Source organism: Argiope bruennichi, chromosome 4, assembly GCF_947563725.1.
Source record: "Argiope bruennichi chromosome 4, qqArgBrue1.1, whole genome shotgun sequence".
In the NCBI taxonomy this organism is placed as follows: domain Eukaryota; kingdom Metazoa; phylum Arthropoda; class Arachnida; order Araneae; family Araneidae; genus Argiope; species Argiope bruennichi.
Window position 1 is genome coordinate 82,151,534 of NC_079154.1, and position 12,813 is coordinate 82,164,346.

Genomic DNA, 12,813 nt, shown 5'->3' on the forward strand with positions numbered 1-12,813 from the left:
CCGGAACTTTCCATTAAGCCACGCCCAACTCCAGGGTGGCGGTGTATGTAAAAATGACTTGCGTCGGCCGGGAGTCGAACCCGGGTCAACTGCTTGGAAGGCAGCTATGCTAACCGTTATACCACCGACGCGACGGAACGACTGACACATTTCCTCTACAAAAACGGAAAAGAAACAGATGAAAGCGAGAGGGAATAGGAACTTCCCGAGGTAAAAGTATAGGCCGCGAGAACGCGGTATTTCCGGAACTTTCCATTAAGCCACGCCCAACTCCAGGGTGGCGGTGTATGTAAAAATGACTTGCGTCGGCCGGGAGTCGAACCCGGGTCAACTGCTTGGAAGGCAGCTATGCTAACCGTTATACCACCGACGCGACGGAACGACTGACACATTTCCTCTACAAAAACGGAAAAGAAACAGATGAAAGCGAGAGGGAATAGGAACTTCCCGAGGTAAAAGAATAGGCCGCGAGAACGCGGTATTTCCGGAACTTTCCATTAAGCCACGCCCAACTCCAGGGTGGCGGTGTATGTAAAAATGACTTGCGTCGGCCGGGAGTTGAATCCGGGTCAACTGCTTGGAAGGCAGCTATGCTAACCGTTATACCACCGACGCGACGGAACGACTGACACATTTCCTCTTCAAAAACGGAAAAGAAACAGGTGAAAGCGAGAGGGAATAGGAACTAACCGAGGTAAAAGAGTAGGCCGCGAGAACGCGTTATTTCCGGAACTTTCCATTAAGCCACGCCCAACTCCAGGGTGGCGGTGTATGTAAAATTGACTTGCGTCGGCCGGGAGTCGAACCCGGGTCAACTGCTTGGAAGGCAGCTATGCTAACCGTTATACCACCGACGCGACGGAACGACTGACACATTTCCTCTACAAAAACGGAAAAGAAACAGATGAAAGCGAGAGGGAATAGGAACTTCCCGAGGTAAAAGAATAGGCCGCGAGAACGCGGTATTTCCGGAACTTTCCATTAAGCCACGCCCAACTCCAGGGTGGCGGTGTATGTAAAAATGACTTGCGTCGGCCGGGAGTCGAACCCGGGTCAACTGCTTGGAAGGCAGCTATGCTAACCGTTATACCACCGACGCGACGGAACGACAGACACATTTCCTCTACAAAAACGGAAAAGAAACAGATGAAAGCGAGAGGGAATAGGAACTTCCCGAGGTAAAAGAATAGGCCGCGAGGACGCGGTATTTCCGGAACTTTCCATTAAGCCACGCCCAACTCCAGGGTGGCGGTGTATGTAAAAATGACTTGCGTCGGCCGGGAGTCGAACCCGGGTCAACTGCTTGGAAGGCAGCTATGCTAACCGTTATACCACCGACGCGACGGAACGACTGACACATTTCCTCTACAAAAACGGAAAAGAAACAGATGAAAGCGAGAGGGAATAGGAACTTCCCGAGGTAAAAGAATAGGCCGCGAGAATGCGGTATTTCCGGAACTTTCCATTAAGCCACGCTCAACTCCAGGGTGGCGGTGTATGTAAAAATGACTTGCGTCGGCCGGGAGTCGAACCCGGGTCAACTGCTTGGAAGGCAGCTATGCTAACCGTTATACCACCGACGCGACGGAACGACTGACACATTTCCTCTACAAAAACGGAAAAGAAACAGATGAAAGCGAGAGGGAATAGGAACTTCCCGAGGTAAAAGTATAGGCCGCGAGAACGCGGTATTTCCGGAACTTTCCATTAAGCCACGCCCAACTCCAGGGTGGCGGTGTATGTAAAAATGACTTGCGTCGGCCGGGAGTCGAACCCGGGTCAACTGCTTGGAAGGCAGCTATGCTAACCGTTATACCACCGACGCGACGGAACGACTGACACATTTCCTCTACAAAAACGGAAAAGAAACAGATGAAAGCGAGAGGGAATAGGAACTTCCCGAGGTAAAAGAATAGGCCGCGAGAACGCGGTATTTCCGGAACTTTCCATTAAGCCACGCCCAACTCCAGGGTGGCGGTGTATGTAAAAATGACTTGCGTCGGCCGGGAGTCGAACCCGGGTCAACTGCTTGGAAGGCAGCTATGCTAACCGTTATACCACCGACGCGACGGAACGTCTGACACATTTCCTCTACAAAAACGGAAAAGAAACAGATGAAAGCGAGAGGGAATAGGAACTTCCCGAGGTAAAAGAATAGGCCGCGAGAACGCGGTATTTCCGGAACTTTCCATTAAGCCACGCCCAACTCCAGGGTGGCGGTGTATGTAAAAATGACTTGCGTCGGCCGGGAGTCGAACCCGGGTCAACTGCTTGGAAGGCAGCTATGCTAACCGTTATACCACCGACGCGACGGAACGACTGACACATTTCCTCTACAAAAACGGAAAAGAAACAGATGAAAGCGAGAGGGAATAGGAACTTCCCGAGGTAAAAGAATAGGCCGCGAGAACGCGGTATTTCCGGAACTTTCCATTAAGCCACGCCCAACTCCAGGGTGGCGGTGTATGTAAAAATGACTTGCGTCGGCCGGGAGTCGAACCCGGGTCAACTGCTTGGAAGGCAGCTATGCTAACCGTTATACCACCGACGCGACGGAACGTCTGACACATTTTCTCTACAAAAACGGAAAAGAAACAGATGAAAGCGAGAGGGAATAGGAACTTCCCGAGGTAAAAGAATAGGCCGCGAGAAAGCGGTATTTCCGGAACTTTCCATTAAGCCACGCCCAACTCCAGGATGGCGGTGTATGTAAAAATGACTTGCGTCGGCCGGGAGTCGAACCCGGGTCAACTGCTTGCAATGCAGCTATGCTAACCGTTATACCACCGACGCGACGGAACGACTGACACATTTCCTCTACAAAAACGGAAAAGAAACAGATGAAAGCGAGAGGGAATAGGAACTTCCCGAGGTAAAAGAATAGGACGCGAGAACGCGGTATTTCCGGAACTTTCCATTCAGCCACGCCCAACTCCAGGGTGGCGGTGTATGTAAAAATGACTTGCGTCGGCCGGGAGTCGAACCCGGGTCAACTGCTTGGAAGGCAGCTATGCTTACCGTTATACCACCGACGCGACGGAACGTCTGACACATTTCCTCTACAAAAACGGAAAAGAAACAGATGAAAGCGAGAGGGAATAGGAACTTCCCGAGGTAAAAGAATAGGCCGCGAGAACGCGGTATTTCCGGAACTTTCCATTAAGCCACGCCCAACTCCAGGGTGGCGGTGTATGTAAAAATGACTTGCGTCGGCCGGGAGTCGAACCCGGGTCAACTGCTTGGAAGGCAGCTATGCTAACCGTTATACCACCGACGCGACGGAACGACTGACACATTTCCTCTACAAAAACGGAAAAGAAAAAAATGAAAGCGAGAGGGAATAGGAACTTCCCGAGGTAAAAGAATAGGCCGCGAGAACGCGGTATTTCCGGAACTTTCCATTAAGCCACGCCCAACTCCAGGTTGGCGGTGTATGTAAAAATGACTTGCGTCGGCCGGGAGTCGAACCCGGGTCAACTGCTTGGAAGGCAGCTATGCTAACCGTTATACCACCGACGCGACGGAACGACTGACACATTTCCTCTACAAAAACGGAAAAGAAACAGATGAAAGCGAGAGGGAATAGGAAATTCCCGAGGTAAAAGAATAGGCCGCGAGAACGCGGTATTTCCGGAACTTTCCATTAAGCCACGCCCAACTCCAGGGTGGCGGTGTATGTAAAAATGACTTGCGTCGGCCGGGAGTCGAACCCGGCTCCACTGCTTGGAAGGCAGCTATGCTAACCGTTATACCACCGACGCGAAGGAACGACTGATACATTTCCTCTACAAAAACGGAAAAGAAACAGATGAAAGCGAGAGGGAATAGGAACTTCCCGAGGTAAAAGAATAGGCCGCGAGAACGCGGTATTTCCGGAACTTTCCATTAAGCCACGCCCAACTCCAGGGTGGCGGTGTATGTAAAAATGACTTGCGTCGGCCGGGAGTCGAACCCGGGTCAACTGCTTGGAAGGCAGCTATGCTAACCGTTATACCACCGACGCGACGGAACGACTGACACATTTCCTCTACAAAAACGGAAAAGAAACAGGTGAAAGCGAGAGGGAATAGGAACTTCCCGAGGTAAAAGAATAGGCCGCGAGAACGCGGTATTTCCGGAACTTTCCATTAAGCCACGCCCAACTCCAGGGTGGCGGTGTATGTAAAAATGACTTGCGTCGGCCGGGAGTCGAACCCGGCTCCACTGCTTGGAAGGCAGCTATGCTAACCGTTATACCACCGACGCGAAGGAACGACTGACACATTTCCTCTACAAAAACGGAAAAGAAACAGATGAAAGCGAGAGGGAATAGGAACTTCCCGAGGTAAAAGAATAGGCCGCGAGAACGCGGTATTTCCGGAACTTTCCATTAAGCCACGCCCAACTCCAGGGTGGCGGTGTATGTAAAAATGACTTGCGTCGGCCGGGAGTCGAACCCGGGTCAACTGCTTGGAAGGCAGCTATGCTAACCGTTATACCACCGACGCGACGGAACGACTGACACATTTCCTCTACAAAAACGGAAAAGAAACAGATGAAAGCGAGAGGGAATAGGAACTTCCCGAGGTAAAAGAATAGGCCGCGAGAACGCGGTATTTCCGGAACTTTCCATTAAGCCACGCCCAACTCCAGGGTGGCGGTGTATGTAAAAATTACTTGCGTCGGCCGGGAGTCGAACCCGGGTCAACTGCTTGGAAGGCAGCTATGCTAACCGTTATACCACCGACGCGACGGAACGACTGACACATTTCCTCTACAAAAACGGAAAAGAAACAGATGAAAGCGAGAGGGAATAGGAACTTCCCGAGGTAAAAGAATAGGCCGCGAGAACGCGGTATTTCCGGAACTTTCCATTAAGCTACGCCCAACTCCAGGGTGGAGGTGTATGTAAAAATGACTTGCGTCGGCCGGGAGTCGAACCCGGGTCAACTGCTTGGAAGGCAGCTATGCTAACCGTTATACCACCGACGCGACGGAACGACTGACACATTTCCTCTACAAAAACGGAAAAGAAACAGATGAAAGCGAGAGGGAATAGGAACTTCCCGAGGTAAAAGAATAGGCCGCGAGAACGCGGTATTTCCGGAACTTTCCATTAAGCCACGCCCAACTCCAGGGTGGCGGTGTATGTAAAAATGACTTGCGTCGGCCGGGAGTCGAACCCGGGTCAACTGCTTGGAAGGCAGCTATGCTAACCGTTATACCACCGACGCGACGGAACGACTGACACATTTCCTCTACAAAAACGGAAAAGAAACAGATGAAAGCGAGAGGGAATAGGAACTTCCCGAGGTAAAAGAACAGGCCGCGAGAACGCGGTATTTCCGGAACTTTCCATTAAGCCACGCCCAACTCCAGGGTGGCGGTGTATGTAAAAATGACTTGCGTCGGCCGGGAGTCGAAACCGGGTCAACTGCTTGGAAGGCAGCTATGCTAACCGTTATACCACCGACGCGACGGAACGACTGACACATTTCCTCTACAAAAACGGAAAAGAAACAGATGAAAGCGAGAGGGAATAGGAACTTCCCGAGGTAAAAGAATAGGCCGCGAGAACGCGGTATTTCCGGAACTTTCCATTAAGCCACGCCCAACTCCAGGGTGGCGGTGTATGTAAAAATGACTTGCGTCGGCCGGGAGTCGAATCCGGGTCAACTGCTTGGAAGGCAGCTATGCTAACCGTTATACCACCGACGCGACGGAACGACTGACACATTTCCTCTACAAAAACGGAAAAGAAACAGATGAAAGCGAGAGGGAATAGGAACTTCCCGACGTAAAAGAATAGGCCGCGAGAACGCGGTATTTCCGGAACTTTCCATTAAGCCACGCCCAACTCCAGGGTGGCGGTGTATGTAAAAATGACTTGCGTCGGCCGGGAGTCGAACCCGGGTCAACTGCGTGGAAGGCAGCTATGCTAACCGTTATACCACCGACGCGACGGAACGACTGACACATTTCCTCTAAAAAAACGGAAAAGAAACAGATGAAAGCGAGAGGGAATAGGAACTTCCCGAGGTAAAAGAATAGGCCGCGAGAACGCGGTATTTCCGGAACTTTCCATTCAGCCACGCCCAACTCCAGGGTGGCGGTGTATGTAAAAATGACTTGCGTCGGCCGGGAGTCGAACCCGGGTCAACTGCTTGGAAGGCAGCTATGCTAACCGTTATACCACCGACGCGACGGAACGACTGACACATTTCCTCTAAAAAAACGGAAAAGAAACAGATGAAAGCGAGAGGGAATAGGAACTTCCCGAGGTAAAAGAATAGGCCGCGAGAACGCGGTATTTCCGGAACTTTCCATTCAGCCACGCCCAACTCCAGGGTGGCGGTGTATGTAAAAATGACTTGCGTCGGCCGGGAGTCGAACCCGGGTCAACTGCTTGGAAGGCAGCTATGCTAACCGTTATACCACCGACGCGACGGAACGTCTGACACATTTCCTCTACAAAAACGAAAAAGAAACAGATGAAAGCGAGAGGGAATAGGAACTTCCCGAGGTAAAAGAATAGGCCGCGAGAACGCGGTATTTCCGGAACTTTCCATTCAGCCACGCCCAACTCCAGGGTGGCGGTGTATGTAAAAATGACTTGCGTCGGCCGGGAGTCGAACCCGGGTCAACTGCTTGGAAGGCAGCTATGCTTACCGTTATACCACCGACGCGACGGAACGACTGACACATTTCCTCTACAAAAACGGAAAAGAAACAGATGAAAGCGAGAGGGAATAGGAACTTCCCGAGGTAAAAGAATAGGCCGCGAGAACGCGGTATTTCCGGAACTTTCCATTAAGCCACGCCCAACTCCAGGGTGGCGGTGTATGTAAAAAAGACTTGCGTCGGCCGGGAGTCGAACCCGGGTCAACTGCTTGGAAGGCAGCTATGCTAACCGTTATACCACCGACGCGACGGAACGACTGACACATTTCCTCTACAAAAACGGAAAAGAAACAGATGAAAGCGAGAGGGAATAGGAACTTCCCGAGGTAAAAGAATAGGCCGCGAGAACGCGGTATTTCCGGAACTTTCCATTAAGCCACGCCCAACTCCAGGGTGGCGGTGTATGTAAAAATGACTTGCGTCGGCCGGGAGTCGAACCCGGGTCAACTGCTTGGAAGGCAGCTATGCTTACCGTTATACCACCGACGCGACGGAACGACTGACACATTTCCTCTACAAAAACGGAAAAGAAACAGATGAAAGCGAGAGGGAATAGGAACTTCCCGAGGTAAAAGAATAGGCCGCGAGAACGCGGTATTTCCGGAACTTTCCATTAAGCCACGCCCAACTCCAGGGTGGCGGTGTATGTAAAAAAGACTTGCGTCGGCCGGGAGTCGAACCCGGGTCAACTGCTTGGAAGGCAGCTGTGCTAACCGTTATACCACCGACGCGACGGAACGACTGACACATTTCCTCTACAAAAACGGAAAAGAAACAGATGAAAGCGAGAGGGAATAGGAACTTCCCGAGGTAAAAGAATAGGCCGCGAGAACGCGGTATTTCCGGAACTTTCCATTAAGCCACGCCCAACTCCAGGGTGGCGGTGTATGTAAAAATGACTTGCGTCGGCCGGGAGTCGAACCCGGGTCAACTGCTTGGAAGGCAGCTATGCTAACCGTTATACCACCGACGCGACGGAACGACTGACACATTTCCTCTACAAAAACGGAAAAGAAACAGATGAAAGCGAGAGGGAATAGGAACTTCCCGAGGTAAAAGAATAGGCCGCGAGAACGCGGTATTTCCGGAACTTTCCATTAAGCCACGCCCAACTCCAGGGTGGCGGTGTATGTAAAAATGACTTGCGTCGGCCGGGAGTCGAACCCGGGTCAACTGCTTGGAAGGCAGCTATGCTAACCGTTATACCACCGACGCGACGGAACGACTGACACATTTCCTCTACAAAAACGGAAAAGAAACAGATGAAAGCGAGAGGGAATAGGAACTTCCCGAGGTAAAAGAATAGGCCGCGAGAACGCGGTATTTCCGGAACTTTCCATTAAGCCACGCCCAACTCCAGGGTGGCGGTGTATGTAAAAATGACTTGCGTCGGCCGGGAGTCGAACCCGGGTCAACTGCTTGGAAGGCAGCTATGCTAACCGTTATACCACCGACGCGACGGAACGACTGACACATTTCCTCTACAAAAACGGAAAAGAAACAGATGAAAGCGAGAGGGAATAGGAACTTCCCGAGGTAAAAGAATAGGCCGCGAGAACGCGGTATTTCCGGAACTTTCCATTAAGCCACGCCCAACTCCAGGGTGGCGGTGTATGTAAAAATGACTTGCGTCGGCCGGGAGTCGAACCCGGGTCAACTGCTTGGAAGGCAGCTATGCTAACCGTTATACCACCGACGCGACGGAACGACTGACACATTTTCTCTACAAAAACGGAAAAGAAACAGATGAAAGCGAGAGGGAATAGGAACTTCCCGAGGTAAAAGAATAGGCCGCGAGAACGCGGTATTTCCGGAACTTTCCATTAAGCCACGCCCAACTCCAGGGTGGCGGTGTATGTAAAAATGACTTGCGTCGGCCGGGAGTCGAACCCGGGTCAACTGCTTGGAAGGCAGCTATGCTAACCGTTATACCACCGACGCGACGGAACGACTGACACATTTCCTCTACAAAAACGGAAAAGAAACAGATGAAAGCGAGAGGGAATAGGAACTTCCCGAGGTAAAAGAATAGGCCGCGAGAACGCGGTATTTCCGGAACTTTCCATTAAGCCACGCCCAACTCCAGGGTGGCGGTGTATGTAAAAATGACTTGCGTCGGCCGGGAGTCGAACCCGGGTCAACTGCTTGGAAGGCAGCTATGCTGACCGTTATACCACCGACGCGACGGAACGTCTGACACATTTCCTCTACAAAAACGGAAAAGAAACAGATGAAAGCGAGAGGGAATAGGAACTTCCCGAGGTAAAAGAATAGGCCGCGAGAACGCGGTATTTCCGGAACTTTCCATTAAGCCACGCCCAACTCCAGGGTGGCGGTGTATGTAAAAATGACTTGCGTCGGCCGGGAGTCGAACCCGGGTCAACTGCTTGGAAGGCAGCTATGCTAACCGTTATACCACCGACGCGACGGAACGACTGACACATTTCCTCTACAAAAACGGAAAAGAAACAGATGAAAGAGAGAGGGAATAGGAACTTCCCGAGGTAAAAGAACAGGCCGCGAGAACGCGGTATTTCCGGAACTTTCCATTAAGCCACGCCCAACTCCAGGGTGGCGGTGTATGTAAAAATGACTTGCGTCGGCCGGGAGTCGAACCCGGGTCAACTGCTTGGAAGGCAGCTATGCTAACCGTTATACCACCGACGCGACGGAACGACTGACACATTTCCTCTACAAAAACGGAAAAGAAACAGATGAAAGCGAGAGGGAATAGGAACTTCCCGAGGTAAAAGAATAGGCCGCGAGAACGCGGTATTTCCGGAACTTTCCATTAAGCCACGCCCAACTCCAGGGTGGCGGTGTATGTAAAAATGACTTGCGTCGGCCGGGAGTCGAACCCGGGTCAACTGCTTTCAAGGCAGCTATGCTAACCGTTATACCACCGACGCGACGGAACGACTGACACATTTCCTCTTCAAAAACGGAAAAGAAACAGGTGAAAGCGAGAGGGAATAGGAACTTCCCGAGGTAAAAGAATAGGCCGCGAGAACGCGGTATTTCCGGAACTTTCCATTAAGCCACGCCCAACTCCAGGGTGGCGGTGTATGTAAAAATGACTTGCGTCGGCCGGGAGTCGAACCCGGGTCAACTGCTTGGAAGGCAGCTATGCTTACCGTTATACCACCGACGCGACGGAACGACTGACACATTTCCTCTACAAAAACGGAAAAGAAACAGATGAAAGCGAGAGGGAATAGGAACTTCCCGAGGTAAAAGAATAGGCCGCGAGAACGCGGTATTTCCGGAACTTTCCATTAAGCCACGCCCAACTCCAGGGTGGCGGTGTATGTAAAAAAGACTTGCGTCAGCCGGGAGTCGAACCCGGGTCAACTGCTTGGAAGGCAGCTATGCTAACCGTTATACCACCGACGCGACGGAACGACTGACACATTTCCTCTACAAAAACGGAAAAGAAACAGATGAAAGCGAGAGGGAATAGGAACTTCCCGAGGTAAAAGAATAGGCCGCGAGAACGCGGTATTTCCGGAACTTTCCATTAAGCCACGCCCAACTCCAGGGTGGCGGTGTATGTAAAAATGACTTGCGTCGGCCGGGAGTCGAACCCGGGTCAACTGCTTGGAAGGCAGCTATGCTAACCGTTATACCACCGACGCGACGGAAGGACTGACACATTTCCTCTACAAAAACGGAAAAGAAACAGATGAAAGCGAGAGGGAATAGGAACTTCCCGAGGTAAAAGAATAGGCCGCGAGAACGCGGTATTTCCGGAACTTTCCATTAAGCCACGCCCAAGTCCAGGGTGGCGGTGTATGTAAAAATGACTTGCGTCGGCCGGGAGTCGAACCCAGGTCAACTGCTTGGAAGGCAGCTATGCTAACCGTTATACCACCGACGCGACGGAACGTCTGACACATTTCCTCTACAAAAACGGAAAAGAAACAGATGAAAGCGAGAGGGAATAGGAACTTCCCGAGGTAAAAGAATAGGCCGCGAGAACGCGGTATTTCCGGAACTTTCCATTAAGCCACGCCCAACTCCAGGGTGGCGGTGTATGTAAAAATGACTTGCGTCGGCCGGGAGTCGAACCCGGGTCAACTGCTTGGAAGGCAGCTATGCTAACCGTTATACCACCGACGCGACGGAACGACTGACACATTTCCTCTACAAAAACGGAAAAGAAACAGATGAAAGCGAGAGGGAATAGGAACTTCCCGAGGTAAAAGAATAGGCCGCGAGAAAGCGGTATTTCCGGAACTTTCCATTAAGCCACGCCCAACTCCAGGGTGGCGGTGTATGTAAAAATGACTTGCGTCGGCCGGGAGTCGAACCCGGGTCAACTGCTTGGAAGGCAGCTATGCTAACCGTTATACCACCGACGCGATGGAACGACTGACACATTTCCTCTACAAAAACGGAAAAGAAACAGATGAAAGCGAGAGGGAATAGGAACTTCCCGAGGTAAAAGAATAGGCCGCGAGAACGCGGTATTTCCGGAACTTTCCATTAAGCCACGCCCAACTCCAGGGTGGCGGTGTATGTAAAAATGACTTGCGTCGGCCGGGAGTCGAACCCGGGTCAACTGCTTGGAAGGCAGCTATGCTAACCGTTATACCACCGACGCGACGGAACGACTGACACATTTCCTCTACAAAAACGGAAAAGAAACAGATGAAAGCGAGAGGGAATAGGAACTTCCCGAGGTAAAAGAATAGGCCGCGAGAACGCGGTATTTCCGGAACTTTCCATTAAGCCACGCCCAACTCCAGGGTGGCGGTGTATGTAAAAATGACTTGCGTCGGCCGGGAGTCGAACCCGGGTCAACTGCTTGGAAGGCAGCTATGCTAACCGTTATACCACCGACGCGACGGAACGACTGACACATTTCCTCTACAAAAACGGAAAAGAAACAGATGAAAGCGAGAGGGAATAGGAACTTCCCGAGGTAAAAGAATAGGCCGCGAGAACGCGGTATTTCCGGAACTTTCCATTAAGCCACGCCCAACTCCAGGGTGGCGGTGTATGTAAAAATGACTTGCGTCGACCGGGAGTCGAACCCGGGTCAACTGCTTGGAAGGCAGCTATGCTAACCGTTATACCACCGACGCGACGGAACGACTGACACATTTCCTCTACAAAAACGGAAAAGAAACAGATGAAAGCGAGAGGGAATAGGAACTTCCCGAGGTAAAAGAATAGGCCGCGAGAAAGCGGTATTTCCGGAACTTTCCATTAAGCCACGCCCAACTCCAGGGTGGCGGTGTATGTAAAAATGACTTGCGTCGGCCGGGAGTCGAACCCGGGTCAACTGCTTGGAAGGCAGCTATGCTAACCGTTATACCACCGACGCGACGGAACGACTGACACATTTCCTCTACAAAAACGGAAAAGAAACAGATGAAAGCGAGAGGGAATAGGAACTTCCCGAGGTAAAAGAATAGGCCGCGAGAACGCGGTATTTCCGGAACTTTCCATTAAGCCACGCCCAACTCCAGGGTGGCGGTGTATGTAAAAATGACTTGCGTCGGCCGGGAGTCGAACCCGGGTCAACTGCTTGGAAGGCAGCTATGCTAACCGTTATACCACCGACGCGACGGAACGACTGACACATTTCCTCTACAAAAACGGAAAAGAAACAGATGAAAGCGAGAGGGAATAGGAACTTCCCGAGGTAAAAGAATAGGCCGCGAGAACGCGGTATTTCCGGAACTTTCCATTAAGCCACGCCCAACTCCAGGGTGGCGGTGTATGTAAAAATGACTTGCGTCGGCCGGGAGTCGAACCCGGGTCAACTGCTTGGAAGGCAGCTATGCTAACCGTTATACCACCGACGCGACGGAACGTCTGACACATTTCCTCTACAAAAACGGAAAAGAAACAGATGAAAGCGAGAGGGAATAGGAACTTCCCGAGGGAAAAGAATAGGCCGCGAGAACGCGGTATTTCCGGAACTTTCCATTAAGCCACGCCCAACTCCAGGGTGGCGGTGTATGTAAAAATGACTTGCGTCGGCCGGGAGTCGAACCCGGGTCAACTGCTTTCAAGGCAGCTATGCTAACCGTTATACCACCGACGCGACGGAACGACTGACACATTTCCTCTTCAAAAACGGAAAAGAAACAGGTGAAAGCGAGAGGGAATAGGAACTTCCCGAGGTAAAAGAATAGGCCGCGA

At 51.5% G+C, this 12,813-nt stretch overlaps 53 non-coding genes across 53 annotated transcripts; all 53 read right to left on the reverse strand.

Annotated features, from left to right (window-relative positions):
• Positions 1-59: 59 nt before the first annotated feature.
• On the reverse strand, positions 60-131 carry Trnag-ucc (transfer RNA glycine (anticodon UCC)). Its single transcript has one exon. It is a non-coding gene; the product is annotated as a tRNA-Gly (tRNA).
• Positions 132-301: 170 nt separating this feature from the next.
• Positions 302-373, reverse strand: Trnag-ucc (transfer RNA glycine (anticodon UCC)). The gene has a single exon. It is a non-coding gene; the product is annotated as a tRNA-Gly (tRNA).
• Positions 374-543: 170 nt separating this feature from the next.
• Trnag-ucc (transfer RNA glycine (anticodon UCC)) lies at positions 544-615 on the reverse strand. The gene has a single exon. It is a non-coding gene; the product is annotated as a tRNA-Gly (tRNA).
• A 170-nt stretch (positions 616-785) lies between these two features.
• Trnag-ucc (transfer RNA glycine (anticodon UCC)) lies at positions 786-857 on the reverse strand. Its single transcript has one exon. It is a non-coding gene; the product is annotated as a tRNA-Gly (tRNA).
• Positions 858-1,027: 170 nt separating this feature from the next.
• Positions 1,028-1,099, reverse strand: Trnag-ucc (transfer RNA glycine (anticodon UCC)). The gene has a single exon. It is a non-coding gene; the product is annotated as a tRNA-Gly (tRNA).
• A 170-nt stretch (positions 1,100-1,269) lies between these two features.
• Positions 1,270-1,341, reverse strand: Trnag-ucc (transfer RNA glycine (anticodon UCC)). The gene has a single exon. It is a non-coding gene; the product is annotated as a tRNA-Gly (tRNA).
• A 170-nt stretch (positions 1,342-1,511) lies between these two features.
• Positions 1,512-1,583, reverse strand: Trnag-ucc (transfer RNA glycine (anticodon UCC)). Its single transcript has one exon. It is a non-coding gene; the product is annotated as a tRNA-Gly (tRNA).
• Positions 1,584-1,753: 170 nt separating this feature from the next.
• On the reverse strand, positions 1,754-1,825 carry Trnag-ucc (transfer RNA glycine (anticodon UCC)). Its single transcript has one exon. It is a non-coding gene; the product is annotated as a tRNA-Gly (tRNA).
• Positions 1,826-1,995: 170 nt separating this feature from the next.
• Trnag-ucc (transfer RNA glycine (anticodon UCC)) lies at positions 1,996-2,067 on the reverse strand. Its single transcript has one exon. It is a non-coding gene; the product is annotated as a tRNA-Gly (tRNA).
• A 170-nt stretch (positions 2,068-2,237) lies between these two features.
• Positions 2,238-2,309, reverse strand: Trnag-ucc (transfer RNA glycine (anticodon UCC)). Its single transcript has one exon. It is a non-coding gene; the product is annotated as a tRNA-Gly (tRNA).
• A 170-nt stretch (positions 2,310-2,479) lies between these two features.
• Positions 2,480-2,551, reverse strand: Trnag-ucc (transfer RNA glycine (anticodon UCC)). Its single transcript has one exon. It is a non-coding gene; the product is annotated as a tRNA-Gly (tRNA).
• A 170-nt stretch (positions 2,552-2,721) lies between these two features.
• Trnaa-ugc (transfer RNA alanine (anticodon UGC)) lies at positions 2,722-2,793 on the reverse strand. The gene has a single exon. It is a non-coding gene; the product is annotated as a tRNA-Ala (tRNA).
• Positions 2,794-2,963: 170 nt separating this feature from the next.
• Positions 2,964-3,035, reverse strand: Trnag-ucc (transfer RNA glycine (anticodon UCC)). The gene has a single exon. It is a non-coding gene; the product is annotated as a tRNA-Gly (tRNA).
• Positions 3,036-3,205: 170 nt separating this feature from the next.
• Trnag-ucc (transfer RNA glycine (anticodon UCC)) lies at positions 3,206-3,277 on the reverse strand. Its single transcript has one exon. It is a non-coding gene; the product is annotated as a tRNA-Gly (tRNA).
• A 170-nt stretch (positions 3,278-3,447) lies between these two features.
• Positions 3,448-3,519, reverse strand: Trnag-ucc (transfer RNA glycine (anticodon UCC)). The gene has a single exon. It is a non-coding gene; the product is annotated as a tRNA-Gly (tRNA).
• A 170-nt stretch (positions 3,520-3,689) lies between these two features.
• Positions 3,690-3,761, reverse strand: Trnag-ucc (transfer RNA glycine (anticodon UCC)). The gene has a single exon. It is a non-coding gene; the product is annotated as a tRNA-Gly (tRNA).
• A 170-nt stretch (positions 3,762-3,931) lies between these two features.
• Positions 3,932-4,003, reverse strand: Trnag-ucc (transfer RNA glycine (anticodon UCC)). Its single transcript has one exon. It is a non-coding gene; the product is annotated as a tRNA-Gly (tRNA).
• Positions 4,004-4,173: 170 nt separating this feature from the next.
• Trnag-ucc (transfer RNA glycine (anticodon UCC)) lies at positions 4,174-4,245 on the reverse strand. Its single transcript has one exon. It is a non-coding gene; the product is annotated as a tRNA-Gly (tRNA).
• Positions 4,246-4,415: 170 nt separating this feature from the next.
• Trnag-ucc (transfer RNA glycine (anticodon UCC)) lies at positions 4,416-4,487 on the reverse strand. The gene has a single exon. It is a non-coding gene; the product is annotated as a tRNA-Gly (tRNA).
• A 170-nt stretch (positions 4,488-4,657) lies between these two features.
• Trnag-ucc (transfer RNA glycine (anticodon UCC)) lies at positions 4,658-4,729 on the reverse strand. Its single transcript has one exon. It is a non-coding gene; the product is annotated as a tRNA-Gly (tRNA).
• A 170-nt stretch (positions 4,730-4,899) lies between these two features.
• Positions 4,900-4,971, reverse strand: Trnag-ucc (transfer RNA glycine (anticodon UCC)). The gene has a single exon. It is a non-coding gene; the product is annotated as a tRNA-Gly (tRNA).
• A 170-nt stretch (positions 4,972-5,141) lies between these two features.
• Positions 5,142-5,213, reverse strand: Trnag-ucc (transfer RNA glycine (anticodon UCC)). Its single transcript has one exon. It is a non-coding gene; the product is annotated as a tRNA-Gly (tRNA).
• A 170-nt stretch (positions 5,214-5,383) lies between these two features.
• Trnag-ucc (transfer RNA glycine (anticodon UCC)) lies at positions 5,384-5,455 on the reverse strand. The gene has a single exon. It is a non-coding gene; the product is annotated as a tRNA-Gly (tRNA).
• A 170-nt stretch (positions 5,456-5,625) lies between these two features.
• Positions 5,626-5,697, reverse strand: Trnag-ucc (transfer RNA glycine (anticodon UCC)). The gene has a single exon. It is a non-coding gene; the product is annotated as a tRNA-Gly (tRNA).
• Positions 5,698-5,867: 170 nt separating this feature from the next.
• Trnag-ucc (transfer RNA glycine (anticodon UCC)) lies at positions 5,868-5,939 on the reverse strand. Its single transcript has one exon. It is a non-coding gene; the product is annotated as a tRNA-Gly (tRNA).
• Positions 5,940-6,109: 170 nt separating this feature from the next.
• Trnag-ucc (transfer RNA glycine (anticodon UCC)) lies at positions 6,110-6,181 on the reverse strand. The gene has a single exon. It is a non-coding gene; the product is annotated as a tRNA-Gly (tRNA).
• Positions 6,182-6,351: 170 nt separating this feature from the next.
• Positions 6,352-6,423, reverse strand: Trnag-ucc (transfer RNA glycine (anticodon UCC)). The gene has a single exon. It is a non-coding gene; the product is annotated as a tRNA-Gly (tRNA).
• A 170-nt stretch (positions 6,424-6,593) lies between these two features.
• On the reverse strand, positions 6,594-6,665 carry Trnag-ucc (transfer RNA glycine (anticodon UCC)). Its single transcript has one exon. It is a non-coding gene; the product is annotated as a tRNA-Gly (tRNA).
• Positions 6,666-6,835: 170 nt separating this feature from the next.
• Positions 6,836-6,907, reverse strand: Trnag-ucc (transfer RNA glycine (anticodon UCC)). Its single transcript has one exon. It is a non-coding gene; the product is annotated as a tRNA-Gly (tRNA).
• Positions 6,908-7,077: 170 nt separating this feature from the next.
• Trnag-ucc (transfer RNA glycine (anticodon UCC)) lies at positions 7,078-7,149 on the reverse strand. The gene has a single exon. It is a non-coding gene; the product is annotated as a tRNA-Gly (tRNA).
• Positions 7,150-7,319: 170 nt separating this feature from the next.
• Positions 7,320-7,391, reverse strand: Trnag-ucc (transfer RNA glycine (anticodon UCC)). The gene has a single exon. It is a non-coding gene; the product is annotated as a tRNA-Gly (tRNA).
• A 170-nt stretch (positions 7,392-7,561) lies between these two features.
• Trnag-ucc (transfer RNA glycine (anticodon UCC)) lies at positions 7,562-7,633 on the reverse strand. The gene has a single exon. It is a non-coding gene; the product is annotated as a tRNA-Gly (tRNA).
• A 170-nt stretch (positions 7,634-7,803) lies between these two features.
• Trnag-ucc (transfer RNA glycine (anticodon UCC)) lies at positions 7,804-7,875 on the reverse strand. Its single transcript has one exon. It is a non-coding gene; the product is annotated as a tRNA-Gly (tRNA).
• Positions 7,876-8,045: 170 nt separating this feature from the next.
• Trnag-ucc (transfer RNA glycine (anticodon UCC)) lies at positions 8,046-8,117 on the reverse strand. Its single transcript has one exon. It is a non-coding gene; the product is annotated as a tRNA-Gly (tRNA).
• A 170-nt stretch (positions 8,118-8,287) lies between these two features.
• Trnag-ucc (transfer RNA glycine (anticodon UCC)) lies at positions 8,288-8,359 on the reverse strand. Its single transcript has one exon. It is a non-coding gene; the product is annotated as a tRNA-Gly (tRNA).
• A 170-nt stretch (positions 8,360-8,529) lies between these two features.
• On the reverse strand, positions 8,530-8,601 carry Trnag-ucc (transfer RNA glycine (anticodon UCC)). The gene has a single exon. It is a non-coding gene; the product is annotated as a tRNA-Gly (tRNA).
• A 170-nt stretch (positions 8,602-8,771) lies between these two features.
• Positions 8,772-8,843, reverse strand: Trnag-ucc (transfer RNA glycine (anticodon UCC)). Its single transcript has one exon. It is a non-coding gene; the product is annotated as a tRNA-Gly (tRNA).
• Positions 8,844-9,013: 170 nt separating this feature from the next.
• Trnag-ucc (transfer RNA glycine (anticodon UCC)) lies at positions 9,014-9,085 on the reverse strand. Its single transcript has one exon. It is a non-coding gene; the product is annotated as a tRNA-Gly (tRNA).
• Positions 9,086-9,255: 170 nt separating this feature from the next.
• Positions 9,256-9,327, reverse strand: Trnag-ucc (transfer RNA glycine (anticodon UCC)). The gene has a single exon. It is a non-coding gene; the product is annotated as a tRNA-Gly (tRNA).
• Positions 9,328-9,497: 170 nt separating this feature from the next.
• On the reverse strand, positions 9,498-9,569 carry Trnas-uga (transfer RNA serine (anticodon UGA)). The gene has a single exon. It is a non-coding gene; the product is annotated as a tRNA-Ser (tRNA).
• Positions 9,570-9,739: 170 nt separating this feature from the next.
• Trnag-ucc (transfer RNA glycine (anticodon UCC)) lies at positions 9,740-9,811 on the reverse strand. The gene has a single exon. It is a non-coding gene; the product is annotated as a tRNA-Gly (tRNA).
• A 170-nt stretch (positions 9,812-9,981) lies between these two features.
• On the reverse strand, positions 9,982-10,053 carry Trnag-ucc (transfer RNA glycine (anticodon UCC)). Its single transcript has one exon. It is a non-coding gene; the product is annotated as a tRNA-Gly (tRNA).
• Positions 10,054-10,223: 170 nt separating this feature from the next.
• On the reverse strand, positions 10,224-10,295 carry Trnag-ucc (transfer RNA glycine (anticodon UCC)). Its single transcript has one exon. It is a non-coding gene; the product is annotated as a tRNA-Gly (tRNA).
• A 170-nt stretch (positions 10,296-10,465) lies between these two features.
• Trnag-ucc (transfer RNA glycine (anticodon UCC)) lies at positions 10,466-10,537 on the reverse strand. The gene has a single exon. It is a non-coding gene; the product is annotated as a tRNA-Gly (tRNA).
• Positions 10,538-10,707: 170 nt separating this feature from the next.
• Trnag-ucc (transfer RNA glycine (anticodon UCC)) lies at positions 10,708-10,779 on the reverse strand. The gene has a single exon. It is a non-coding gene; the product is annotated as a tRNA-Gly (tRNA).
• A 170-nt stretch (positions 10,780-10,949) lies between these two features.
• Positions 10,950-11,021, reverse strand: Trnag-ucc (transfer RNA glycine (anticodon UCC)). Its single transcript has one exon. It is a non-coding gene; the product is annotated as a tRNA-Gly (tRNA).
• A 170-nt stretch (positions 11,022-11,191) lies between these two features.
• Trnag-ucc (transfer RNA glycine (anticodon UCC)) lies at positions 11,192-11,263 on the reverse strand. The gene has a single exon. It is a non-coding gene; the product is annotated as a tRNA-Gly (tRNA).
• A 170-nt stretch (positions 11,264-11,433) lies between these two features.
• On the reverse strand, positions 11,434-11,505 carry Trnag-ucc (transfer RNA glycine (anticodon UCC)). The gene has a single exon. It is a non-coding gene; the product is annotated as a tRNA-Gly (tRNA).
• A 170-nt stretch (positions 11,506-11,675) lies between these two features.
• On the reverse strand, positions 11,676-11,747 carry Trnag-ucc (transfer RNA glycine (anticodon UCC)). The gene has a single exon. It is a non-coding gene; the product is annotated as a tRNA-Gly (tRNA).
• A 170-nt stretch (positions 11,748-11,917) lies between these two features.
• Positions 11,918-11,989, reverse strand: Trnag-ucc (transfer RNA glycine (anticodon UCC)). Its single transcript has one exon. It is a non-coding gene; the product is annotated as a tRNA-Gly (tRNA).
• A 170-nt stretch (positions 11,990-12,159) lies between these two features.
• On the reverse strand, positions 12,160-12,231 carry Trnag-ucc (transfer RNA glycine (anticodon UCC)). The gene has a single exon. It is a non-coding gene; the product is annotated as a tRNA-Gly (tRNA).
• Positions 12,232-12,401: 170 nt separating this feature from the next.
• Positions 12,402-12,473, reverse strand: Trnag-ucc (transfer RNA glycine (anticodon UCC)). The gene has a single exon. It is a non-coding gene; the product is annotated as a tRNA-Gly (tRNA).
• A 170-nt stretch (positions 12,474-12,643) lies between these two features.
• Positions 12,644-12,715, reverse strand: Trnas-uga (transfer RNA serine (anticodon UGA)). Its single transcript has one exon. It is a non-coding gene; the product is annotated as a tRNA-Ser (tRNA).
• Positions 12,716-12,813: the final 98 nt, after the last annotated feature.